At 40.4% G+C, this 7,063-nt stretch overlaps 1 pseudogene; it reads left to right on the forward strand.

Moving 5' to 3' along the window:
- Window positions 1-6,643: 6,643 nt before the first annotated feature.
- Window positions 6,644-6,709, forward strand: LOC129505719 (U4 spliceosomal RNA; annotated as a pseudogene).
- The last annotated feature ends 354 nt before the right edge of the window (window positions 6,710-7,063 follow it).

A 7,063-nucleotide genomic window follows, 5' to 3' on the forward strand; every position in this document is an offset into this window, starting at 1 on the left:
AATATTTTAAAAACATATTATGAGCAGCTATACACCAATAAATTAGGCAATCTAGAAGGAATGGATGCATTTCTGGAAAACCACAAACTACCAAAACTGGAACAGGAATAAATAGAAAACCTGAACAGGCCAATAACCAGGGAGGAAATTGAAGCAGTCATTAAAAACCTCCCAAGACAAAAGTCCAGGGCCAGATGGCTTCCCAGGGGAATTCTATCAAATGTTTAAAGAAGAAATAATATCTATTCTACTAAAGCTGTTCCAAAAGATAGAAAGGGATGGAATACTTCCAAACTTGTTTTGTGAGGCCAGCATTACCTTAATTCCAAAACCAGACAAAGACCCCACCAAAAAGGAGAATTATAGACCAATCTCCCTGATGAACACAGATGCAAAAATTCTCAACAAGATACTAGCCAATAGGATCCAATAGTACATTAAGAAGATTATTCCCTATGACCAAGTAGGATTTACCCCTGGGATGCAAGGCTAGTTCAACACTCGTAAAGCAATCAACATGATAGATCATATCAACAAGAGAAAAAACAAGAACCATATGATCCTCTCAATAGATGCAGAGAAAGCATTTGACAAAATACAGCATCCATTCCTGATCTTCCATGCTCATGGTTTGGAAGAATTAATATTGTGAAAATGTCAATGCTACCCAGGGCAATTTACGCTTTTAATGCAATCCCCATCAAAATACTATGGACTTTCTTCAGAGAGTTGGAACAAATCTTCTTAAGATTTGTGTGGAGTCAGAAAAGACCCCGAATAGTCAGGAGAATATTGAAAAAGAAAACCAGAGCCAGGGGCATCACAATGTTGGATTTCAAGTTGTACTACAAAGCTGTGATCATCAAGACAGTGCAGTATTGGCACAAAACCAGACACATAGATTAATGGAACAGAACAGAGAACCCAGAAATGGGCCCTCAACTCTATGGTCAACTAATATTCGACAAAGCAGGAAAGACTATCCACTGGAAAAAGGACAGACAGACTCTTCAATAAATGGTGCTGGGAAAATTGGACAGCCACGAGCAGAAGAATGAAACTAGACCATTCTCTTACACCATACACAAAGATAAACTCAAAGTGGATGAAAGATCTAAATGTGAGACAAGAATCCATCAAAATCCTAGAGGAGAGCAGAGGCAACGCCCTTTTTGAACTTGGCCACAGTAACTTCTTGCAAGACACAGCTATAAAGGCAAGGGAAACAAAAGCAAAAATGAACTATTGGGACTTAATCAAGATAAAAAGCTTCTGCACAGCAAAATAAACAGTCAACAAAACTAAAAGACACCCTACAGAATGGGAGAAGATATTTGCAAATGACGTATCAGATAAAGGGCTAGTATCCAAGATCTATAAAGAACTTATTAAACTCAACACTCAAGAAACAAACAATCCAATCATAAAATGGGCAAAAGACATGAACAGAAATTTCACCAAAGAAGAGATACACATGGCCAATAGGCACAAGAGAAAATACTCCGCATCACTTGCCATCAGGGGAATACAAATCAAAACCACAATGAGAACCACCTCACACCAGTGAGAATGGGGAAAATTAACAAGACAGGAAACAACAAATGTTGGAGAGGATGCGGAGAAAGGGGAACACTCCTGCACTCTTGGTGGGAATGTGAACTGGTACAGCTACTCTGGAAAACCGTGTGGGGGTTCCTCAAAGAGTTAAAAATAGAACTACCCTATGACCCAGCAATTGCACTGCTGGGGATTTACCCCAAAGATACAGATGCAGTGAAACGCCGGGACACCTGCACCCCGATGTTTCTAGCAGCAATGTCCACAATAGCCAAACTGTGGAAGGAGCCTCGGTGTCCATCGAAAGATGAATGGATAAAGATGTGGTCTGCGTATACAATGGAATATTACTCAGCCATTAGAAACGACAAATACCCACCATTTGCTTCAACATGGATAGAACTGGAGGGTATTATGCTGAGTGAAGTAAGTCAGTTGGAGAAGGACAAATATTATATGGTTTCATTCATTTGGGGAATATAAAAAATAGTGAAAGGAATTAAAGGGGAAAGGAGAGAAAATGAGTGGGAAATATCAGTGGGGGAGACAGAACATGAGAGACTCTTAACTCTGGGGATCAAACAAGGGGTAGTGGAAGGGGAGGTGGGTGGGGGGTTGGGGTGACTGGGTGATGGGCACTGAGGGGGGCACTTGACAGGATGAGCACTGGGTGTTACGCTATATGTTGACAAATCTAACTCCAATAAAAATATACACAAAAATAAATAAATAAATAAATAAATAATAAATATTTGAAAAGAAGAAAAAAAGGAAAAATGTTATATGCAGATTTTTGACTGTGGCAAGGGTTGGTGTCCCTAACTCCACCACTGTTAGCACCTGTAGCTTGATCCTGCTGGGGAACTGTGAGGGTCAGTGTAGAAAACATGCCTCCCATCGCTGGGCCAGAGAGGTGAAGGAAGTGGGGTATGTGTATATATATATATCAGCTGCCTTCAGTCATCCGTTATGGACTGCGGGGGTGGGGAGGAGGTAAGGATGGGGGGAGGGTGTTTCAATTCAGGCCACTGGAGAATGTCCTCAGAGTTGGAAGTCAGCCAAGCCTACCATGGAGTCAGGAACATGGTTGGGCACTGGAACTGTCAGCTACAAACCCAGTGCATAGCTTTCCATCATAAACTCTTTATTATTTTGTTTTGGAAGATTTTGGTAGTTGGTGTTGATTAGTCTTATTGGAGAAGGTACGAGAGGAAGAAAAAGACGTAAGGTGATCCAGATGGCAGCTTAGACTTGATTGTGTGGAATTAAACAAAGACCACCTGAATGAAAACAAGCAAAGGCTATTCAGAGCTTGCTCTAGCAAGGGAGTCAGCCCAATAACTTACATTGTGATCGAGGCTTCAGGCTGGCCGAAGAGTGGGAAAGCTTGATGAAAAAATGGAAGTCTTCAGGTATGCTCAACTGGAGGTTGTTGGCATGGGCAAGCTGGTTGGCTAACTGGAAATGGAATATGCTAGGTATTGGTTAGGGGAGCATATTTTGCTCTCTCCGGTTGGCCCCTAGTTGGAAGCTAGGGCAAACACTGGGGAAGCTGGCAGTTACTAACCAAAGCCTGGACAGTGCGGCATATGGTTGGTCTTTTGATTCATCTCCGTTTATTTCCACAAACTAAATTATTTTTACTTTTACCCTATGTTCCCATCTTATATTTTCTTTGTGCCAGCCATAGTGAACTTCTCACTTTCCCCAGATAAACACACCAGCCTTTGGCTTGTAGAAGCTACCTGCCTTTGCTCATATTATATGTCTCCTTGTTAGAAGGTGGAGGAGGGACAGTTAAGTATCCTCCAGACTGAGAATGCACTTCTAGACCAAAAAAACAAAGTAAGCCACTCCATACTGTTTACAGTTTTATTCAGGGTATCTTACCAATTGGGGTGGAGGGAGGATTGGGGACTGGGGAGGCAACAATCCAGGTACTATACAGCTGTTCTCTGCCAAGTCTGGACCTTAATTCACAGCTTTTATAGAGCAAGGAGATCGTGGTGTGGTGATATATATATATGGTGTGTGTGTGTGGAGGGTCTGTCTGCTTCTCCCTCTGCCTCTCCCCTGTTCGTGCTCTCTCTCTCTCCCTCAAATAAATAAAGTCTTGAAAAAAAATTATGGTGTACAGCTTAAATATATACAATTTGTCAGTCATATCTCAATAAAGCTAGGGTGGGGGAAGAAGCAAAGAAGAAAATATAGGGCACCTGGGTGGCTCAGTCAGGTAAGCATCTGCCTTCAGCTCAGGTGATGATCCTAGGGTCCTGGTCTGGGGGGAGCCTGCTTCTTCCTCTCTCTCTGCCTACCACTACCTGCGGTATATACTCTCTCTCTATGTCAAATAAATAAAATCTTTTTAAAAAGAGTAAAATATGATTAAAACCATTATTGAGGCAACCCAATAAAATAGACATAAAGTCCCCTTCCCCAATACACACAAAGAATACTAAAAATCAGCTATCTTCCTTTTCATGACTGAGGTATTACAGGAAGAAATTAGTAGATTTGCCAATGGGAGAGGTGAATATTTTGAGAATCACTTAGTGTTAATACCAGGAGTGGAGGTAGAAACACAACATTCTGGTTATTTGGGCCATCATTAAACCAAAATTGTTTAAATGTGTGTTCAACATTTGTTTGAAGGAGATGTATTACTTGGGACCCCAAATTCACTCAGCTAAACAGATGGCTCATTTAAGACATAGCAAATTTTTGCTCCTGAGAGGCTAGTTAGGGTCATTTGAGTATGATCCTTGGGGGACCTTATTACCCTGCCACCTCAAGCAGTTCAGAGAAGATGACTTCTAACCACATAGGATATCCTTAAGAGATCTGATAAATTGTCCATGGGTCCCTGGAAGTTTGCATTGGACAGCCACAGCTCACTCTTGTCCCATTAAAAAAATATATATATTTAAACAAAATGTTGTTATTAATAGGTTTATTAAACTGGGGATGAGTTTGGTTGACTTGCACTTTGCACTTTTAGCTTCTGCTGCGATCTCATTTAGCAGTGTGTGAGGCACATGTGCTGCAAGCAGGGCTCTCATTTTCAATGGAAGGGACAGTCTCTCTTGCTTTTTTCAGGGCTCACCAGACATTCTCTAACCAATACCCCTCTCTTCAAGGATCACAAGCAGAGGCAGAGTGCTTACTGTTAAGTATGCTCCCCACACAGGTGGCGGGGGCAATTAACTCAGGTCCAGTGATGGTGGAAAAAGGAGTGGATGCAGCTTGCTACTGACCACTTGCTCTATCTGCCAGTTGTGCCAGGGCTCATGCTTCCATGGAAGAAGTGCACAGAGCCTCCAGCCACCTAATTATAGGTAAGTTGTATATGAAATAAGTGGAAAAAAATAGACCAAGCAGTCCTGCCACACTGTGGGCAGTGAATACTCTGGTTACTCTTTAGTGGTTTTATTATATGTTATATAAATAGCTATGTGTAAAGATATTTGTACTATATGTACATATATAGTGTGAATCGGTAACTATTTATTATATTGTAGATTAATTTCCCCCCATTTTCTCTTTCAGCTAGAATAAGCCTTTAAAAATTCTTATAGAATGAAAAATTAAGGGGTGCCTGGGTGGCTCAGTGGTTAAGCGTCTCCCTTTGGCTCAGGTTGTGATCCCAGGGTCCTAGGATCAAGTCCCCCATAGGGAGCTTGCTTCTCTCTCTGCCTATGTCTCTGCCTCTCTCTCTGTGTGTGTCTCTCATGAATAAATAAAATATTTAAAAAAGAAAGAATGAAAAATTAAGTCCAAATTTTGGTTTCTCAGTAAAGTTCATGATGAATGTATAAATTGCATAGAGTATTTATTAACATTTACCATGATCAATGGAGTGTAGTCAGTAATATCACTGACTAAATGAAAAGTAGGAGATCCAAATTTGCTGAAGAAAATATCAGCGTCTACTTCAAATATTAGTTAGGACTCTTTTAAAAGACTCTGCCTGAAGATAGCTATGAAATGCATGCAGATGCAGAGGCTGTGACACATGACTTATCACTTAGAGCGAATGATGGCTTTTCTAGATAGAGTACTTTTATATACTTTCAAGTCTAAGTTTTCTTGTGCATGTGTGAAAAACAAAATGATATCTGTTAATGTATTGGCTTGCTTTGCAACCAGCTCGATAATGTTTGTTTTATATTGGTATCATCAAATAAGTTGGTAACAATAATAGTTTGATTTTTTTCATTCAAGTTAAAATTTTTAGAAGCTCATTATTATGTCAAAGAATCAACTTCATTGTGAATACTGCTGTAGTTTCAGTTAAAAAGTTCAACATTGACATAAAAACGATTTGGTTTTTACTGATAATAAATGTAAATTTTGGGGCACCTGGGTGGCTCAGAAGAGTATGCAGCTCTTGATCTTGAGGTTTGGGTTCGAGCCCCAAGTTGAGTATAAGGATTACTTAAATAAATCAGTAAAGTTAAAAAAAAAGTAAGTGTAAATTTTGAAGAAGTACAGCTTTATGGAAAAACAATGTTTTTATTAAATTAAGAAATCCATGGATCCGGGGATTCCTGGGTGGCTCAGCAGTTTAGCACCTGCCTTTGGCCCAGGGCACGATCCTGGAGTCCCGGGATCGAGTCCCACGTCGAGCTCCTGACATGGAGCCTGCTTCTCCCTCCTCCTGTGTCTCTGCCTCTCTCTCTCTCTCTCTCTCTCTCTCTATCATAAATAAATAAATAAATCTTAAAAAAAAAAAAGAAATCCATGGATCCAGAAATATTCTTGGAACTGATTGAGATGCATGCATAATTCATAATTGTTGTTAAAAGTGCAATAATTGGGATACTTGGGTGTCTCAGCAGTTGAGTGCATCTATCTTCGGTTCAGGGCATGAGCCTGGAGTAGTACCAGGATCGAGTCCTGCATCAGGCTCCTGCATGAAGCCTACTTCTGCCCCTGCCTGTGTCTCTGCCTCTCTCTTTCTGTGTCTCTCATGAATAAATAAATAAAATCTTAAAAAAAAGTGCAATAATCTACCAATGTAAATAAAAACTGTAATTATAAAAATTTACAATTTTTAAAAAGATTTTATTATTTATTTGACAGAGTGAGCTTTGCACAGTGGCAGTATCGTAGCCAATGAGGTTTATCCAAGGCATGATTATTGCTAGTTTGACAGAGTGAGAGCACAAGCAGGGGGTGTGGCAGGCAGAGGAAGAGGGACAAGCAGGCTCCCCACTGAGCAGAGAGCCCAAGTTGGGGGCTCCATCCCAGGACTCTGAGATCATGACTTGAGCTGAAGGCAGACGCTCAACTGACTGAGCCACCTAGGCGCCAAAAAAATTCATAATTTTTTAAATCCACAAATTACAGTACCAAAATTTGGTAAAGCTAATTTGAATTTAAATAAGAACTATTGTTAATTAAAATTTGAAAATATCTGAGCCTTGGGGCACCTGGGTGTCTCAGTCAGTTAAGTGTCTGACTCTGATTTTGGCTCAGGTCATGATACTGTAGTTGTGAGATCCAG

Source organism: Nyctereutes procyonoides, unplaced genomic scaffold (genome assembly GCF_905146905.1).
Source record: "Nyctereutes procyonoides isolate TBG_1078 unplaced genomic scaffold, NYPRO_anot_genome, whole genome shotgun sequence".
In the NCBI taxonomy this organism is placed as follows: Eukaryota; Metazoa; Chordata; class Mammalia; order Carnivora; family Canidae; genus Nyctereutes; species Nyctereutes procyonoides.